Source organism: Peromyscus californicus, unplaced genomic scaffold, assembly GCF_007827085.1.
Source record: "Peromyscus californicus insignis strain IS unplaced genomic scaffold, ASM782708v3 Scaffold_1__1_contigs__length_55948999, whole genome shotgun sequence".
In the NCBI taxonomy this organism is placed as follows: Eukaryota; Metazoa; Chordata; class Mammalia; order Rodentia; family Cricetidae; genus Peromyscus; species Peromyscus californicus.
Window position 1 is genome coordinate 51,432,842 of NW_026294492.1, and position 21,618 is coordinate 51,454,459.

Consider the following 21,618-nt stretch of genomic DNA (forward strand, 5'->3'; position numbering starts at 1 on the left):
CAAGAGTAGGAAGAAAACCACTACAAGCAATGGCAGTAGCAGCCTTTATGGCAGGAGCAATTTTAGGTGGAATAATGGGTGGAGGAGTATCAGCAGCAATGATAGAACCAATAAAGGCAGAAATATACCACATACAAGAACTAAATAAGAAAACAGCAGAAGCTTTAGCAGCTATATCAAATTCTATAGATGGCATGCATACACTAATACAAACTATGCAAGGCGAGATAAAAATGTCACAAGACCTTTGTAAGGAACAATTCTCCTATCAAGCAAAACTTATTAATACTAACCATAACATGATGATGTGTCAAATGTATCGAACTCAAGTCAATAATATGAATAATGAATTAAATAGTTTATTTAACACAGGGTTAGGGAGAAGAACAAGAGAATATCAAAGTATATTAAATCCTGAATATGAAAGCTCATGCACAGATGGATTATGCAATATACATTTAGTACAGATCTTCCTACAAAATTCATTTTCAGCATATCATTCCAAGGCAATACCACAGCTATAGACTGAAAGAACAGGAGTATCAGAATGGAACCACCAATACTTAGTACCCATAAACCATTACTTATGAACCAATATGAATGACACACCGGTGTACATACCATTAGAAGACTCCATATCATTAGGAGCAAATACATATGTTTATCCACATCTACCAGAAAGCACACTTGAAACTAGTCAATTAGCAGTAACTACTATCATACAGTCACTAGAAGATACAGGAGATTACACTTTCTTAATCTGTGCTAAATATTTACCTACTTTAGTTAGCTGCATAAATCTTAATGAAACCACAATGAGTGATGATATCACAACATTCAATATTACAGAATCAGGATGCTATATGATACACAACTGTAGCATCCTACAAATGAATTTCACTAATTATGATGGTAAAAACATAACCAAAGAGTGACCACATTAACACTAGAAGAAAAACATTATTTTGATGGCTCACACTTATTTAATGACCCAACAGAATTAGAACATCACCAAACATTTGTAAAACAAGCAATGGAGTTACAACACATTGCAGATTTCAATCACAAACAACTAGAATCCATACATAACAAAATTAAAGAACAAGATGCAGCCATACATACATCACAAGCACAAACGCACAATCTAGTGAATCTGTTAAGAACAAATACATACATACACAAGGACTGGGCAAAACAGATGCAGAAATGCAGCTTTTGGGATTATTTAGGCAGATTAGTCAGATTAGATCTAATATGTACACCAATTTACATATGGTGGCACTGGATAAAGTTAGCAACCTTTTGGTTTTTAGTAATTTTAGGGATAAGTATTGCTTTATGTTTGTCTGAAAAAAAATCAAATGCTTGATAATAACTCCATGCTTAAGATGTCTTACAGGAATCAAGTAACAGGAAACCCACTTTGGAATCTGTCAGGCAGACGCTTCGATTTACTTAGTAAAAATGGAATGTGTAATTTACTATACACCACATACCAAAAATATATGGAACCATTGTCTGATATTTTCTATAGAATAGGTATATTATCTATGGCAGGAACGATACAGGGATGTAAATACTGCACCCATAAATATGCAATGTTTCACCTATCAGGACCAGGTGAGGTAGACAACCTCCCAATGCTCTTGATGCACTTAACGTTCCACTTGCCAATAGAAAGAGGTATACATGATATGAGATTAATTGGAGATGGATACATGAGATATTATGGAACCATGCAATATAGTATATATAGGATGAATGGAATGTATAAAATACACAGAAATAACATGGATGCAGCCTTACATATAAGTGTAGCTTTAGTTGCAGCATATGTGGGCCGTGGTAATCACAGAATACATGAAACATATAGAACATGGCTAAAACATAATCCTGATGAAGCAGTAATAAGCATTGATAAAGATTTCCTGAATGACCCACAGTGGGAAACAGGAGAACCAATGTATTTACAAAGCATATGTACTAGAGTATTGTGTAGAGATTTTGTTATAGATGTGTTAAAAGAATTTGCAGCTTATAGCACTTGGTTGAAGTTATGTAATGCATACATAGAGAAAAAACATAAAAACAAACTACCCAGAATGAGAAGGATAAGAATGCTAGGATTAACAAATTAGGATAATATATTGTAAATTCCCAGGCTGCGACCTCATGTGAGGCCTTTTGTGTTGAAGACATTTCAGGCATCAGGGCATGGAATGTAAGGAACACATGTAAGGCCTAGGGTGAACAACCCTGGTCAGGAGTGATAAGCAATAGAATGATGTAAGTAAACCACAAATGGAGTGGTGATAAGCTATAAGCTATGTGTGGAAGTAGGGATAAGACTAGAAACCTAGCCAGGAAAGAATATAAAAGATGAAGCCTCAGATCCGACCAACAGAGCTCAAGTCAGGCCCTCGCGCAAGACGACTCTCCTCTGCCAGAGACGTGAGATCCTGTCCCCAGTGCAGATGTGGCTGACCTGAGGAAGGCTGACCCAAGATCCAGAGGAACAGACGTGGCAAGTCCGGACCTGTACACCTGGAGAGGCACTCCTGCTTCCATTTGGAAGACAGGATGAATATTGCTTGTAATCTTACTGTGTGAATAAATGAGTGTTATATCAAGTCTGAATCAAGAGTGATTATTCCTCCCCCGTAACTGGGGTATGTGCTCGCTACACCCGTGGACCTGGAATATCTCAGTTTGTGTACCCCTTAGTAGTCACCTGACCACTGCACTCCTCTTCCCTCCAAGGGGCTCTGAGCCCCTGGTGCCCTTCAGTCTGGTCTCTGGGAACTCAGTGGCATCTCCAGAATTGTATTCACCAAAAGGGACTGCTCAGGCATAGGTTTAAGGCAATAGAAAGTCTTTATAAGCCAGGCTGGGACTACACTGAATATTCAGGACCACACTGTAGTACCACATCTCTTTTAGGATGAGCTTTTCAACCCAAAAACCATGTTTTGGGTTGACATACTTCAGTTAACAAGAACAGTTAGCCTGAACTGAAACAAATGCAAGGTTAGTGCATTTAGAGACTTTCCTGTAACTATGGACAACCATTCTGGAGAATATTGGTGAGGTCTGCCACTATAGCAAAAAGTGGGTGAGGTCTGCTCCACCGATAGCAAAAAGGTCATTAACAAAATCCACTCTTAGTCTTCTGGATGGAATTCAGTTATTTGATTTGTATCTCCTCCAATGAGCAAACACCCATGTATGATTAACTTCCTGGTTCTGTTACTGCTTCTCTGTGAGTACACAGACCTCTGTGTCCCCAACATCCCATACATTCCATAATGAGCATTAGCATGTGACTCCACCTGCTTTTTTCCAAGGTCAGGTAGAAATGAGTAGCCCTGGCAAAGTAGATTACTGAGCCAGAAATCATACAGTGAGCCAGACTGAACACGCCAGTCAAGTGTTCGTGTGGCTTTAAAGAATCCTCAGTGGAAGGCCTGCAGGGAGGACACAGGATAAAATCCTCCACAGAGCAGTGGAGCACAGCAGTAAAGCAGCTGGACAGGGATTCTTCATGTTATTGCCACTGCTGCTAACTTCTGCTTCAGCACTGTCACAGATTCCAGAGAGGGTGTCAAAAAGTGGACAGTGCACTGGGGGACAAAGGTCAAGACCCATGTGGACTCCAAGAGTAATGATGAGTAAAAAGCTCACTCTGATCCCGTAGGGTTTACTTCTCTAAATCCTGTATTTACACTGATATGGCCTTTTCTACAGAATAACAGTTTAAGAGAGTGCATAATTTTTTAAATTAAACTTTCTTTTTACAAAAGTGAAAATCATAGCACTTTTCGCATAGCTTGCCCCAGGTATTGCTAGCCCAGAAAGTGGCAGGTTTCCTTTGTCCTTTCTCAGTTCATAGCAAAACCCCAGAAAAGAGTCCTCCTGAGGCAGGAATAGTTCAGGGAAGACTTTGCAGTCCAGCCCCAAGTTCTGCTGCAATGCCAATCTCTGCAGGTCTGGGGCAGTTCTGTGCCTGGGGTGAAAGCCAGGGCTGCCAATCATTGGGCTCCCTCACTTCACAGCACTCTGTCCCTAAGGGAGCTGTTTAGATCACTCAGGCCTCCGTAGCCAGTCAGGACCTCCAGATGGACTGCCAATCAGAATGGGGAGGGCACTTCCGACCAGCCCTGCTGCATGGTCTGTGGCTCAGCGGTTAAGGGCGGGTCTCCTGTTCTGTGTGCTGGGCTGCGACTGGCTGCTGGGAGCCGTGAGAAGAGCGGGTGAACTCGGAATCCGCCATGGTGAGTGAGGGGCCGCCGTCCCTCGTGGGGAAAAGCCTCGGGAGACAGTGTGGGGTGCCCCCGGGGCTGTGGACATGGCGTCAGGACGCGGTGTCCGGAGTGATTCCCTTTGGTCCCCTGAGGTCCCTGCAACTTTCTGGCAAAAGCGGGACCTGGGAGTGATTTAGCGCTGCGGTTTGCGCCTCTCAGAGCATAGGGGCGTGTGAGCCTTTGTGTGGAAATACCCTATGGTGATCATTTTTTCATTTCATTCAGTAAAAACTGTGGCCAGGGAAGGCAGATTTGCTCATTTGCAGAGCCCTGGTCACTCTAGTGTCTTCTAGAAGTTCTGCACTTGGCACTGAACATGCAGATGTAGGATCCGTTTGCAGTTAATTCTGTGCAGGGCGTAAAGTCTGTGTCATTAACTCATTTGCATGTAGATGCCAGGGTGGTCCATTTGCCTGTGACAGTAAGGGCAGACTTACTGGATTTCTTGGCCTCGTGTCTCATTTGACTCTATATTTATTGTGTTTTTATTTCTAAGTTTTCCTCTCATGTTCTGTTGATCTCTTTATTCTTTCCCAGAGAGCACAGTCTTTTTTTTTTTTTTTTTTTTTTAAAATAATTTATTTTATGTGCATTGGCCTGCATGTACATCTATGTGAGGGTGTCAGACACTGGAGTTATTATAGACAGTTGTGAGCTGCCATGTGGGTGCTGGGAATTGAACCCCGAGTCCTCTGGAAGAGCAGTCGGTACTCTTAACCACTGAGCCATCTCTCCAGCCCTTTTTTTTTTTTTTTTTTTTTTTTTTTTGAGACAGGGTTTCTCTGTGTAGCCCTGACTGTCCTGGAACTCACTCTGTAGACCAGGCTGGCCTCAAACAACCAAGTGCTTCCTTTAAAGGTGTGTGCCGCCACCACCGCCCAGTTCAGTGCAGTCTTTATTGCAGTTTCATTCAAAGTTTGAAGTCAGGTGGTGTCACTGTGTGTACTACGGATTCAGTCGTGTGTTGATCAATTTTTCATGATGGCCTTTTCTCATGCGATTTCTGTTGTTGGTAGCATTAATTGTTAGACTTTCTTATTGAACTTTTGCTGTATCCATAGCTCAAATTCTGTATTGTCATAATATAATATTGACGTAATAGACACTTGTTTGCTTTCTACTTAAGGTTATTCCTGCTCCCTGCTAAGGAAGCCCATCCTCCATCAGGCACAGTTCCCAGTGGGATCCCCACCTCTCCACAGTTAAATGTGCATTCTTACACCCTTTTCTTTAAAAGACTCTTTAATTAGGTTTGCATATATATTAGCTGGTTCCTAAAATGATTTTCTTGCATGTTTCCAAGAACTCCTAACAGTGTATTTATCTAAAATAACTATCAAGCATCCAAGGCTGAACGAAACAGCACCTGTCTCCTAGGTCAGGAGGATAGCTTTATTTCTTGTGCAATTTAGGGTGAGACCCTCCTTTCTTATACAACCTTACTAATAGACCCCTAACTTCTTACCTAACCACTTCTAGGAATGTAGACTGAGCACATAGATCCCCTTTTTGATATACTAACTGGTCATTAGTACTCAGTTGAGCTCCTCTTTTACCACTTCCATTTTGGATTGTAAAAGAAAGCCTAGTGGTCACTGCCTGAGAAAATTCTTACCTGCCTTTATGACCCCATAGAATTCAAGCCTGGTGACTTTGCTCATCCAGAGGATCACTATGGCTCGGGTTTATAACTGAACACCCTAGAGAACGAGGAGGGAGGGACAGAGAACTGAGAGGGAGAAAGAGGATTTTGACGAGAAAACTTGAGGACAAGACAGAAAAGAGAACAGAAGAACCAGATGGGTAAGAACTGGAGAGGAATGAACTAGATGGGGGGAAAACTAGGTTAGAGGGCTAGAAGAGAGTACTAGAGGAACAAGATGGAAGATGAGGAAGAGCCAGATGGGAAAGAACAAGATGAGAGAGAAGGAGATGAGAGAGGAGCTGAGATGGCAAGGAACTAGATGAATGAGAACCTAGATGGGGCAGAATTAATGTGAAGGAATTAAGATAGAAGTTAGAGGAGACAGCAGATAAATCAGGCAAGAAAGGAGCTAGGCATGAGAGCAGAATAGAAGCTGTGTAGAGAGAACTACACAGAATAATAAAGTGTATGGACTAAGGAGTTTCATGTACATAGATTCATTTCTTATCCTCAAAGATTAAATTATCAGCTGGTTGTAGATTCTAACTAGATCCTGGGAGGGGACTATCGAGGGGCTGGACCCCCATAGTCCCTGATAAGCGGTGGTGGTGTATGCATTTAACCCAGTACTTGGGAAGCAGAGGTTGAAAGGGAAAAATCAGTAGCCATCTTGAGAGATGCTTTCCCCTCCCCTCCTCCAAAGGTATTTGCTGACCAGCAGTTTTAGAAGTGACCAAAAATTAAACTTATAAGGCTGGGACAATAAATCTATGTATCCTGGACTTGACAACACAAGATATGGGGAGTAATGGGCTCAATTGACCAGAAGTTGACCTTAGAGGAGAGTAGGACTGGAGCCATAATATAAATGTATATATCCTTGGTTCAACAAAAGCAGGACATAGGGAGTAAAAGTTTACGTCTCTGTAGATACCCTGAATCCTGTTAGCCATCAGTAACCTCATGCTTATAGTTCAGCCAGTAACTTCAAAGAACTGCCTCACCCCTAGCCCCCTCATCCAATCCCAAGCTGCATGTAAACTTTTCCTATATAAACCCCTTAGAGTGAGTGCTTGGGGGCGTTCTCCTTCACCTGTCATGCTGGGTGTTGGATGGCGGACCAAGCTTGCTTGTTTTGTTAATAAAAACCTCTGTGTGCTTGCATCGGATAGTGGCTTTGTGGTGGTCTTGCTTGGGGGACTTGCAACCTGGGCACAAGTTCAGCCTGGAATGTAGAGCGAGTTACAAGGCAGCCAGGGCTACAGAGAGAAATCCTGTCTGGAAAAAAAAAAGTTAAATAAAATTTAAAACTTTTGTAGCCTTGTGTGGCACTTCTATCCAGTTAGAAATACAGCTTCCGATGGCCTCATCTACAGCAGTCACACTTCAGCACACCAGGAGACTGACTGCCTTCATGGTTTCCATCAGACCTGATCCATAGTTTCCCAGGTTTTCGAGAGAACTGGGTAGGGAGGGAAAACAAGGGATAATGCCATGCACTCAGAGAAAATGTAGGAACTGAAACCTAAATTTGGAGACCTTGAATTGCTTAATCTCTTCTTAGATGGGTTAGGTAAGATTATATTAAGGAAGTCTGTTATCCAGCCAGAGGAGTTGACTCCCCTATTTGGAGAAAATATTTTTTCCTTTTGTTTCTCTCTGTGTCTCTCTTTTTCTCTATCTTCCCCTCTTCCCCTTTCTCTGTTTTCTTTAATATCTTCCACTCTTTTCCTTTAGGCTGTTTCTTCTAAGGTTGTATTCCTGTCATGGTTTATATTTGCTCAACACCCTCAGGATCCTATCTTTGAATGGTTGACCCCAATTAGTAGAAGTGATTGAGTAAAATTAGGAGGTATGCCCTTGTGGGAGTAGGTGTGTCTTGTTTGTATAGGTGTGGCACTGTAGGTGGGCTTTGATGTTTCAAAAGCCCTGTGAAAGGCAAGTGTTTCTTTTGTCTTGACTGCCTCTGTGCGAGGATGTAACACTCAGCTCCATCTCTGCCACTGTGATTCTTCCTTTCAAGATGATAACGGACTAACGCTGTCACTATAATCAATCCCCAAATTAAAAGCCTTCCATTATAAGAATTGCCTTGGTCATAGTGCTTCTTCACAGCAAGGGAAGAGTCAATAAGGTAGGTTGTATAATATTTTGTTATATTATCTCTCTGTATTATGTGCGTGTCCTGGGAAATCAAATAAGGCAAAAATGAAAGAGTAATGGACTGATCTTATGGGGGGGGGTGTCTCAGTTATTAGAAACAGTTTTTTTTTAAGGTTAGTTATTTATTTTAGGTATATGAGTGCTCTATCTGTATGGATACCTTTATTCCAAATGAGGGCATCAGAAATGATTGTGAGTCACCTTGGGGTTGCTTGGGAATGGAACTCAGGATCTCTGGAAGAGCTGCCACTGCTCTTAACTGCTGAGCCATCTCTCCAGCTCCGTGGACTGATTCCTTGAGAAAGCATTTAGTTTGTGGCATGGTTATCACTAGAAAGTCTTTCATTTCCTTATTTCTATCTTGACCCATTATTCATCATTAGAGATGTATTGAGGTTACACAAGTTTGTAAGGTCTCTGATGCTTCTGCTGTTGTTGATATCCTGCTTTAATTGTGGTAGTCTGATAGGATTCGGGGAGTTACTTTGTTTTTTCTGTATCTGTTGAGACTTGCTTTGTGTCTGAATGTGTGGTCACTTTTGGAGAAAGTTCCATGAGGTGCTTGTTGTGGGGTATTCACCAGGAAGGACTGCTGGTGAATGGAGACATGGATTTAAGGCAATAGAAAGTCTTAGCTGACCTTCTACTATTATTAACTGACCAGCTACTATGCTCTCTGTTCTGGATCCCGGTGTAGCCCAGAGTCTTTTTCAGGATGACCCTTTAAGCACAAAACCATGTTCTGGATTGCCATACTTCAGTTAACAAGAACAGTTAGCTAGAAGCAGAACTATAGACTAAAAAGCAAGGTTAGTTCATTTAGAGACTTCCTTTTAATATGCACTTGATGGATTAGGTATTATTTTCCTTTTAGCTGGTGGTACTTTCTACATGCTGAGTTTTGCAGCCTGAATGGCCCTTCCATCTTGGAGTCAGTTGTGCTAAGGTCTGGGGTTCTCCTAAGGACTTGGGCCTGTTACATTCCCCCTGGACTTAGTGAATGAGTCACATCATGGACTTTAGTTAAGATGCAGGGCTCCATCATTAATCCAATCAGAATGAGAACTAAAGGCCTAGTCAGTGCTGATAGAGACAATGGGACAAGGAGAACAGAGACTGGAATAAATTTTCCCCCAACCTTGGCAATTTTTTTTTTAAATTACTCCTGATCAGTTAGCATAGGAACAACAAGTTCCCCCCCCCCCAAGCCATACATAGTTTCCTTCATCTCATGAGAAGTAAGTCTAAGCCTTCTCAATTTTCTGTAATCATTTTTTATAAGGGAATCTAATTGTTTTAATTCTGAAATAGAAATTTTTAATACCATCAGGTCATGATTAACCTCTCTACTTAGTATTTAAAGCATCAGAAGAGGCACATTTAGTGAAACCATTGGTACATGCCCACCAAGTAGTCTCAGGGCCTCAGTAATATCGTTCTTATCCTGATGAATTAACCCATAAAGTAGAACATTAATTTGGGCTGTCCCCAGTCACAGTGAGTTTTGTCAGTCAATGGGCTGACAGTCTGGTTAATTCCTACCCCTGTGTAGTATGACAGGGGCCAGGTGTTTAAACATAACCAGCAGTCCTGGCCTATTTCTGGCTGGGAATGATTGAGTCCATCCTCAGGGACCCTGCCTGTGGCATAGGGTCTGATTCTGGAAGTATTTCTTGTTTCCCGTAGGCCAGAATCTTTTTAATGAAGTTTTCCAGAAAGCCTCAGTTTCACAAACCCAGTTTTTGTAATGGAAACTCCCTTGTTTCTGGCAACCAGGGGGCCCAACCACAGGGCATGCATAGAATTGTAAATTCTGTATTTCTGTCTCAAAAGATAAAGGCCAACATCTTTCCTTTCTCTAATACAGCCAGAGGTTTTTGTTGTTGTTGTTTGTTTGTTGTTTTGTTTTGTTTTTTTGAGACAGGGTTTCTCTGTGTAGTTTTGGTGCCTGTCCTGGAACTCACTCTGTAGACCAGGCTGGCCTCAAACTCACAGAGATCCGCCTGGCTCTGCCTTCCTAGTGCTGGGATTAAAGGTGTGTGCCACCATCACCCTGCTACAGCCAGACGTTTAAGGTAGGCAAAATGAAAATGAAATGGATTGCTGGACAGGGTTGGCCATGCCAGACAAGACACTTACTCTGGCCCTACTGGATAAAACCCAAGTTCAGGTACGCTGTCATATAATTCCAGGATCTAAGAGGGCCTCCATCACTGCATTAGCTCCCAGTTCCTGTAGTTAGTGCTTCAGGTGTTAGGTCCACTCCCCAGATATGTGGTGAATGGCACACTGTTGAGTTCACAGGTCCTCAGAGGTGAGAAATGCCCACAATAACCTGTTCCTGCCAGAAAGGAGCTCAGTAGCTAATCTGTTGAATTATTTTTCATTTTGGTGCTTTTTTTTCTTATTATTTTGACTTTTCTTTTCAAAATTCTGAATTTGAAGGGCCATTGAGATGTGAGTGAACACACATGCCACAGCACGTGTGAAGGTCAGAGGACAGGTTGGAGGCGTGGGTTCTCTCCTGGGTATTGACCTCAGGCCCTCGGACTTGGTTGCAAGTGTCTACTCATTGAGCCACCTAGCTGATCAATGTTATAGCACTCTTCCCCTCTTTTTTCAAGACAAGGTTTCTTCATGTAGCTTTAGCTATCCTGGAACTTGCTCTGTAGACCAAGCTGGCCTCACCACAGGAATCCACTGAGTTTGCTTTGCAAGTGCTGGGATTAAAGGCAGGTGCCACCATTGCCTGGCTGATCCCAGACTTTTATCTTTCTATCCCAGGTCCTCACTCTGAACACCTCCTCTTTGGGGACCCTAAATGCAGGTGTTCCAGGTCATAGAGCAACCTGGTTTAATGTTTGATGCCCTGTCTCTACCTCCCAAGTGCTCGTATGGTACTCCAGTGCCACCATAGAAAGCTGAGAAAGTGTTAGTGTTTTGATTACCAACGTGCATCTTCGAGAGGCGTGAGCAATCACAGGTGTGTATTTTTAAAATTGCTGATGCCTGGTGAATATCAATCAGGTGGTTTAAATTTGACTTGGGTGGACTGGGTGTGCTTTCAGCTGTGAAGTAGGGGGATCACTTCACTGCATGTTGTTTAATAATCTTTGTATGCTAGAGATTCTATGCCCACACAAAGAAGAAGAAATGCCTCCTAAATACAGGAATAATACAGGGACAGTATTGCAGTCCAGCCCCAAGTTCTGCTGCAATGCCAATCTCTGCAGGTCTGGGGCAGTTCTGTGCCTGGTTGGAAGCCAGAGCTGCCAATCATTGGGTTCTCTCACTTTACAGCACTCTGTCCCAGCTCTCAGTAGCCAATCAGGGCCCTGAGATGGACTGCCAGTCAGAATGGGGAGGGCACTTCCAGTCTGCCCTGCTGTATGATCTGTGGCTCAGTGGTTAAGGCGGATCTCCTGTTCTGTGTGCTGGGCTGTGACTGGCTGCTGGGAGCCTTAAGGAGAGCCGGTGAGCTCGGAATCCGCCATGGTGAGTGAGGGGCCGCCATTGTACTGTGTCACTTCCCAGGACTCTTTCCCTAAGGGAGCTGCTTCTGTCACTCAGGCATCACAAGTCAATCACAGCCTCTGGACTGACTGCCAATCAGAATAGGGAGGGCACTTCTGGTCTGCCATGCTGCAAGCTCTACTCTGGGGCTGAGGGAGACATATGCTTCACTGTGACTGCCACCAGGAGCTGTGAAAAGAGCGGGGTGAGCTCAGAATCTACAATGGTGAGGGGCCAGGTAGCATGTCTCTCAACTTTGGGACTGACTCCATCTGGTCACCTGAAGTCCCTGCAACTCCCAGGCAGAAACGTGATCCCCTGAATGACTTCTCTCTCTGCTGGATGCACCTGCACAGAGCATCACTAGCAGGAGCTCTTGTATAGAAACATCCTTGTCATCAAGCAGGGTATGCACCACAGAGCCCTGTTTTCTCTAGTGTCTTCTAGAAGTTCTGCACTTGGCCCTGAACATTCAGGTGTAGGATCCGTCTGCAGTTAATTCTGTGCAGGGCGTAAAGTCTGTGTCATTAACACATTTGCCAGGGTGGTCCAGTCATGTGTGTCAGTAAGGACAGACTTACTGGGTTTCCTGGCCTCATATGTCATTACTGACTATAATAATTGTGCTTTTATTTCTAAGTTTGCTCTCATATTCCATTGATGTCTTTATTTTTTCCCAGACAGCACAGTCTTTGTTGTTGTTTTTTTGAGACGAGGTTTCTCTGTGTAGCCCTGGCTGTCCTGGACCTTGGTCTGTAGACAAGGCTAGCCTGGTACTCACAGATTCACCTGCTTCTGCCTTCCAAGTGCTGGGATTAAAGGTATGCACCACCATCCCTCAGTGACAGTACAGTCTTTATTGCAGTTGTATTCCAAGTTTGAAGTCAGATGGTGCCACTGCATTTACTGTTTATTCAATCATGTGTTGATCATTTTTTCATTCATGATGGCCATTTCTAATCCAATTTCTATTGTTGGTAGCATAAATTTTTAGTCTTCCTAGCCCTAGAGACATGGTTTCTTTGTGTAACAGCTCTGGCTGTCTTGGAACTCACTTGGTAGATCAGGCTGGCCTCGAATTCACTCACAGAGATTCCCCTCCCCCTGCTTCCCGAGTCCTGGGATTGGAAACATTTGCTTTCTCCTCAAGGTTAGCCCAGCTCTCTCCTAAGGCAAGCCCATCCTACATCAGGCACAAGTCCCAGTGGAATCCCCACTTCTCAAAGGTTAAATGTTCACAGTTACACCCTTTCCTTTAAAAAGACACCTTTGTTCTATTATCGTGAATGTAGGAGGAGATGGTACCTATGGCATAGGCAGGTTGGCCCCACATAGCTAAGGAACAGAAGAAAGATTTCCATGATATTGAGCAGAGACAGTTGAGTCTTACCACAAAGATTGTACTGTGGCAGCCAATTGCTGTCATTCAGGTCTTTCACTCTCTCCTCAGTCCCCAGACACAAGGTGTTGCTTGGTCCCATTTTGTCCGAATTGAGTCTGGTCTGGGATGTGATCAGAGAGTTCTGACTCTCTATGTTGTCTGGCATTTTAGACTTTTTGATTTCAACTTGTTAATATAGTTAAATCAAATTTAAAACCTTATAGCCTTGTGTGGCACTTCTACCCAGTTAGAAATACAGCTTCTGGATGTCATCATCTACAACAGTCACACTTAAGAGACCTGATCCAAGGTTTCCCAGGTTCTCTGAGGGAACTAGGTATGGAGGGAAACAAGGGTTAATGCCATGCACACAGAGAAAAGATAGAGACTGAAACTTGAGTTTGGAGACTTGAATTGTTTAACCTCTTCGTAGATGGTGTAGGGAAAGTTATACTAATGAAGCCTATTGCCAAGACAAAGGAGTTGGTTCTCCCTACCAGGAGGAAATATTTTTTCTGTGTTTGTGTCCTCTTTTCTCTCATCCTCTTTCTCTCTCCTTCTATCTCCCCCTCTCTCTCTTCCTTAATTTCTTTTCTTCTTAGGTTATATTCTGTCATGTTTTATATTTCCTCAGCACCCTCAGGCTCACAACCCATAAAATATGGTGATATTTACAACCTTACCCTTCCTCCTGCGGTGATCCTACCTCTCCAAAAGAGACAGGCAGTGATGAGGCGGTCATGTGGTTGGGTTTACAACCAATGAGAAGGCAGAACAGAAAGTATATATAAAGACATTAACACAGGAAGTAGCTCTCTTTTGGAGAGGTAGGATCACCGCAGGAGGAAGGGTAAGGTTTTAGCTCTTAGCTCTGACCTCTTGGCTTTCTTCTTTGCATTGGTTCTGTGTTTCTTATTTAATAAGACGGTTGGTTATATCTACAGGGCTTCATGCATGCTAGACAAGTATGCTACCAACTAAGCTACATCTTTAGGCCCTTTATTCTTTTAAATGGGATTTAATTATAATTTTTCTATGTATGAATGTTTTACTTGCTTATATGCCTGTGGATAGTGTGTATGCCTGGTGCCCAGAGAGACCAGAAAAGAGTCAGATCCCCTAGAAGTGGAATTAAAGGTGTTTGTGAGCCCCTATGTGGGTGCTGGGAACCTAACCAGGTCCTTTGGAGGAGCATCAAGTATTGGTAAGCACTGAGGCATTCCTTTGACCCAAACTGTTCTGATTCTAATTACCCCTAACTTCTCTAGTTCTCTAAACATTTGTGTTTTAACTCAACAGTCAGATTTTTTTTCCTTAAATTAATATTTTTTGCTATATGTATGGTTGTTTTGCTGCATGTGTGTCCATGTATCATGTGCATATCTGTAGTCTGAGAAGGCCAGAAGAGGGCATTCAGTCCTCTGGAACTGGACTTATTGATCATTAAGTCACCATGAGATTTCAGGGAATCAAACCTGGGTCCTCTAGAAGAGCAGACAGTGCTCTTTAACTATTGTGCCATGTGTAAAGCAGCAGACATCTAAACAGCAATTTAGGTCATATTCCTGTATACATGCTATTCTCAAAACTGAAAGCCTTGTAGTAAATTGACCATGCAAAATCAACCCCTCCCAAGTCCACTGGTTTTCCTAGCTCTCTGTTGGTACTGCTTAAACCATACTTCAGTGCTTTGGTTGTCAAGCACATTATCACATTGCACCTGTTTTTCCTTTTGCTGGGAATAGTCAACTCTCACATGTCCCTTATTTTCTTTCTGTCATTGAGTGAGGAAGTTCTGCTGTAACCACTAAAAAACTGCAACCCGAAAGCCCAGAGTTTGGATTGTGCCTATAGTCCTAGGACTTGGATATTAAGGCAGGAAGATCAAGTTCAGGGCTGTCTTGATTATACATGGCATTCAATGTCACCTGGGGCTATAGGACACCTTGTCTCAATGATAATAATAACCTGCAGCCTTAGTGTTGTTGTGTCTAGAGCTCCTAGGCCCCAATGGAGAGACTGTGAGACTTCCTTGCATGAAGCCATGAGATAAAGCCTCAATTCCATTTTGATGTAACAATATGTTGAAATAACCAAACTTTGAGACAACTGCATGTAGGAAGTGGAAGTGACAGAGATATATGAGAAGTTACAGAGAGAAAGAGCCATGTAAGCACTTTGAAAATAAAATCCTATTGTCTGACACAGAGCTGCAGGATTTAGGATTGCCCTGTGAGATTTTGGACTTGTTTTGGTCCAATCTTTTCTTAAAACTTTGAAAGGGAAATATGTATTCTTTGCCATTGTATGTTGGAGAGATATAGTTTGTGTTTTGATATTACAAGATGTCACAGTCAAACAATTGCCTTGAGTTGTGGTGATTTATTCTGTACCCCAACAAAGCTTACCTGGTGATCAGAGGACAGAGCCAACCACTAAATTAGACATAGAGGTCAGGCAGTGGTGGCACACACTTTTAATCCTATCACTTGGGAGGCAGAGATCCGTTTGGATCTCTGTGAGTTCAAGGCCACACTGGGCTACATGAAAGAAACAGAACCAGGCAGTGGTGACACCTGTCTTTAAGTAAAATGGCAGGACACAGAAAGGTATATTAGTGTGAGGAAAAAGGAACTTGCTCTCTTGAGGCTGAGGATTTCATAGAGGTAAGCTAGTGTCTGGCTGTTCTGCTTCTCTGATCTTTCATCTTTCACCCCACTCTGGGTTTTTTATTATAAGACCTTTTAAGATTCATGTTACATTGAGTGTCAGAAGAAATTTTGGATATTTAAACAGTGTTGGGACTGTTATATATTATGAGGATCTTTGAAATTAGACTTAATACATTTTGCATCATGGTTTGACTGTGAGCCTGTCATAACCTATGTCAAAATGTGGAAGGTTGAATGAAAAATTTTCTAGATAGTATGTTGTATTTTAGCATTTGTCTTTGGTGTGTAGCCTTCATTGGTGACTTATGAAACCCTGAGGAGGAGGAGCCTTTCAGGAGGAATGTAGTCTCTGGGGTTGGGCTTTGAGTGTTCATACCCTCACCACACTTCTTTGTGTGGTTGAAACTGAGCAGTCCTCTTCCTTTTCATGTAGCTACATCATCACCACCATTAGAAACTCCATTTCTAAATAATGTAAGGCAAAGTGGAAGCAATTGCTTTTCCTTGCTAATCCATTTTTTGCCTGGTATTTTCATGTTTATATTTTTGACTCATCAAAATAGGTTTTTGTGCATGTCAAGCATTTGTTCTTATGCTGAACTTTACCCTCATCATGACTTTTTAACTTTGGTAGAGGGTGTCATTTTTTACACGAAGAATGTATACATTCATGAAATTGATAGTGATCTCCTAAATCACTGAATTGCAGGTGTGGTAACACTGTCCCTTCCATTGTGTATGTTTTTACATTTTAAAAATTTGTGAATCTTTTGCATATATACATGGCTATGTACTATTTGTCTACCTGGTATTTACTGAAGTCAGAAGAGAGCATTGGATTCTCTTGACCTGAAGTTGGGAATGGTTGGGAGCCTCCAAGTGAGTGCTGGGGATTGATTCTGGTCCTCGTCAACAGCAACAAAAACAATCTTATTTGTTGACCCATCTTTATATACTCCATCCCTTTAGGGTTTTTTTTTTTTATGACTTTTGGATCAGCATTTACTTTACTAATGTTTTTGATTACTTTGATTTGTCAGTCAGTAACTTCTTAAAAATGCCTTCATTCCTGGGAATTATTAGCCTTACAGTTTAAAAGGGGTCACTCCAGTATATGATGGACAAGTACAGAACTGGAATGAACTAATTCTATGGAGGAATTTCGAGTGAGCCCCTAAGTGCTTTCTATTTTTTGTTTGTTTGAGACAGGGTCTCATTATGTACCTTTGGCTGTCATAGCAATCACTACATAGACCAGACTGACTTGGAAATCACAGAGTTTCATGTGTCTCTGTCTCCTGAAGTTTTGGGCTATATGTATGCACCATCACACCCATATTGTCTATTCTCTTTGAAGTTAATTATTTTGATAAAATTTTGCTGATGCATACTAAATAGTGTTACTAACTGTTTGCATGTCTCTCTGTATATATTACTAGACATTTCTCCTACAATGCCATATTCTATTCAGTGGTCATAGAAATGGAAGGCATCCTCCTTTTCTGTTTCCTTCTATAATGAGTTGGTGATTGCATTTGAAATTCTATGACCCATGTCATAGAATACATTGATACAGAATTATGAGAATATATTCTCAATGAAGTGTATATTTACAATGCAGTCACTCTCACCATTTCTATTATGTACATATATGGGATACTTTAGGATGCAGTGACCTATGAGGATGTGCATGTGAAGTTCACTCCTGAAGAGTGGGCTTTGCTGGATCCTTCCCAGAAGAGTCTCTACAAAGATGTGATGCTGGAAACCTACTGGAATCTCACTTGTATAGGTAAGAATGTGAGCTTTCTGTCACTTTTTAAGGGGACAAGCCTTTTTTGGAGGTTGGTGCTCTTCTGTGATTTTGATTGTGGAAGAGGAAGGATCCAATGAATAATTAGCCATTGTCCTAAAGTCCACTGAAGATAGTAATTTACATTGTGCCTAATTTCTGGTAATACATCATTATATTTCTGGTACTGTATTTTAGGCTACAAATGGAAAAACCAGAATATTGAAGAACATTGTCAAAGTTCTAGAAGACATGGAAGGTAATTTTTATGTGCAAGCTGAAGCATATGTACCTCTGAAGAATGTTATTGTACCCTGAACTTGTAATGAAAAGCAGCAGTGTAAATAAGCACAGCTTTGTGATGATTATTAAATTCTCACAGTACCATGAACTCTAATGTCAGGTAGCTGATAATTGTTTTGAAGGCATTTCTTTAAGAAACAAGACAAGGAAACAATTCCAAAATAGATGTCACAATTTTAATCATAGCCATATGAGAGGCAAGTTGTAGAACTGTCCATCCATTTAGTTTCATACCAATCAATTATTATGAAAGGTATACACGTTGATGAGGAGTTTAGTTTATGACCAAGACTTGTTACAAGCAAGTCTTCTCTATTAATACTAGTGTTCCTCAAATCCTTGTTTAGTGAAAGGAGCAGTTTATGAGAGTCAAAGACCCTATTATCATGAAGAAATCCTAATCCCTACACCACATCTGTATGAGGCATAAAAAGTTAGACTATGTGAATGTAATTTGAAAACCTTTTGTTTGTTTTTCTTCTTTTTATAGGTATATCATTTTCAAAGATACAAAAATAACCAATACTCAACAGGATCTTTATGAATGTAAGCAACATGATAAAACATTTGAATCTGATTCCTCTTTAAAAGTACACCAAAGGACTCATTTGGAAGTAAAAAACTATGAATATAATCAAAATATTATAGCCTTTCCATGTCACAGTCTCAATCAATTATGTACAACACATACTAGAGAGAAAACACATGGATATCATCAATGTGAGACCACCATTGCACATGCCAGTTATCTTCTAATACATGAAAAAACTCCTACTGGGGAGTTACCTCATAAATGTAATCAATGTGGTAAAGTCTTTGCACTGAAGAAGTATCTTCTCAGACATGAAAGAATTCATATTGGAGAGAAACCCTATGAATATAATCAATGTGATAAAGCCTTTGGACATAAATATTACCTTCAAATACATGAAAGAAGTCATACTGGAGAGAAACCTTATGGTTGTAATCACTGTGGTAAAGCCTTTGCATATAAAAGTGTTCTTCGCAGGCATGAAAGAAGTCATACTGGAGAGAAACCCTATGGATGTAATCAGTGTGATAAAGCCTTTGGATATAAATATTACCTTCAAATACATGAAAGAAGTCATACTGGAGAGAAACCTTATGGATGCAGTCAATGTGGTAAAGCCTTTATACGTAAACTTGAGCTTCAAATACATGAAAGAAGTCATACTGGAGAGAAACCCTATGGATGTAATCAGTGTGGTAAAGCTTTTGCATATAAAAGTGTTCTTCGCAGGCATGAAAGAAATCATACTGGAGAGAAACCCTATGGATGTAATCAGTGTGGTAAAACATTTGCATATAAAAGTCATCTTAAAATACATGAAGGAAGTCATACTGGAGAGAAACGTCATGGATGCAATCATTGTGGTAAAGCCTTTTTACGTAAAGTTGATTGTAAAATACACGAAAGAGGTCATACTGGTGAGAGACCCTATGAATGTAATCAGTGTGGCAAAGCCTTTATCCATAAAGGTGCTCTTCTCAGGCATGAAAGAATTCATACTGGAGAGAAACCCTATGAATGTAGTCAATGTAGTAAAGCCTTTGCACAGAAGTATCATCTTTACAGGCATGAAAGAAGTCACACTGGAGAGAGACCTTATGGATGCAATCATTGTGGTAAAGCCTTTTTGCGTAAAGATGATTGTAAAATACATGAAAGAGGTCATACTTGTGAAAAACTATGAATGTAGTCAATGTGGTAAAGCCTTTGCACAGAACAATTGTATTCAAATACATGAAAGAAGTCATACTGGAGAGAAAGTCTATGAATGTGATCAATATGGCAAAGCCTTTATCTGTAAAAGTGCTCTTCTCAGGCATGAAAGAATTCATACTAGAGAGAAACCCTATAAATGTAGTCAATGTAGTAAAGCCTTTGTATAGAAGTATCCTCTTTACAGGCATGAAAGAAGTCATACTGGAGAGAAACTTTATGGATATAGTTAATGTGGTAAAGCTCTTAGATGTATTGTATTTCAAGAATATGAGAATATGGGATAATTTGAATAATAAAACATATTTGCAAATGAAAATACTTATGCTGTCATCCTTTATGTTTGGATTATGTTATTTTATTCTGGGGACTAAATATTTGTTCTTTACATTTTCTCAGATACACAAATGAATGCCAGAGAATTTTATCAGTGGTTAAATGTGGTCACTGCTAAGCCTGATGACCAGAATTCATTCTCTGGAAGACCCACATTTCTCACACAACTTTCTTTTCTGATTACTATTCTTTGGTTGTATTCACACCCACACACCAGCACATACATAAATATTTTTGAAACTAAAATCAGGGCCAGTGAGTTCACTCACCAGTTTAGTGCACTTATTGTCAAACTTGACTGCCTTTATTTCATCTCTACTACTGACATAGAGAAACTAGAGAATAGACACATGTAAGTTGTCCTCTGAGTGGTACATGGACAGCATGGCACTGCTGTTTATACGTAGTAATTTTTGGAGACAGGGTTTAGCTGTGTAGTCCTAGTAGTCCTGAAACTTATTCTGTAGACTAGGCTGATCTCAGTCTCAGAGATATCCACCTTCATGTGCTTCCCAAGTACAGGGGTTAAAGGTGTATGCCACCACCATCCAGCCACAGTTAAAATTTTTTTGAAGCAGGAATGATTTATCATTTGAAATCAATTCATTGAGAAATTCCTAGAACTACTTGTGGGGCGTTTACCCAACTACCCCCACAGTTCCCCAGAGTTTTCTTGAGTGCGAGCAGCAGGAAATATTAGATAGAAGGATTTATTGCGGAGAAGCTTGTGGAGATAAACAGATAGAAAATAAAGGATAGCCTCAAGAGGGCCTGGAACCTATTCCAACGGGCCCCGACTGTCTCTGCCCCAGGGTTTTTATAGAGACGCCAAGGGGTGGAGCAAAAGACCTCCTCCCCCAGCACAGCCAAGTGCAGACCATCCCAGACACCTGTACTCAGGCCCGTGGTCTAATCATCCTCTATGCGGACCTGCTGGGTAAAGCCATGAGGAACCCGAGAACGGGCTCCCACAACTACTGGTTTTTTTTTTTAAAGATGCTTCTTGTTTAAGTCTGGTATAATTCTTGCATTGTCTGATTCAAAGACAGGTTATTTAAAAACATTTCTCACCTGGATCATGTCTTCCCAGCACTTGGAAGAGAAAGACAGTGGATCTCTCTGAGTTTCAGGCTAGTCTGGCTCAGATACTGAGTTCCAGGATGGCTATAGGTGTATAGAGTGATCCTATCTCAAAAAAGTCCAAAAAGGGAATATGGATAGATGTCTGCTTTTCCTGAGGAATCAGGTTCAATTCTCAGCACCCACTCCTTTGAGGAAGACTTAGGATAGCCTGTGAAAAAGCTAATTTCATTTATGAATTCCTTCCTAGCCCCAGGATCTGCAATTGTTATTTCCAGTCCAATGTCATCAAAGTCAAAATGTTTAACATCTAATTGTACACTCACCAATCTATTTAAAATTATAAAAGGAGAAATGGCATTGTACTGTCTTCACATATTATCCTGAGAGGCAAAAATAACTACAGGTATTTATTATTCTGAACAAATGAGTTCTGAACAAATGAGGCATTTGTGTGTCATGTGGATTCTTCACTGCCTTGAAACTTACTTATTTCTCCCATTAAACTATCTCCTACAGGTATTATAGCACAAGAGAATAAACTTTTGCAATGGATTTATTTGCAGGATAAAGGTCAGAAAATAACTGGCCAATAGGATCTCTATAGTCTGTGTTATCTTCTAGAAAATATCACATTGCTGCACTATAGTAATGACATATTGAATGGACCAAGTGAGCAGGAGGTAGT

General features: G+C 41.0%; 1 pseudogene; it reads left to right on the forward strand.

The window, feature by feature from the left end:
• The first annotated feature begins 4,170 nt into the window (after nt 1-4,170).
• LOC128115843 (zinc finger protein 431-like) lies at nt 4,171-19,835 on the forward strand (annotated as a pseudogene).
• Nucleotides 19,836-21,618: the final 1,783 nt, after the last annotated feature.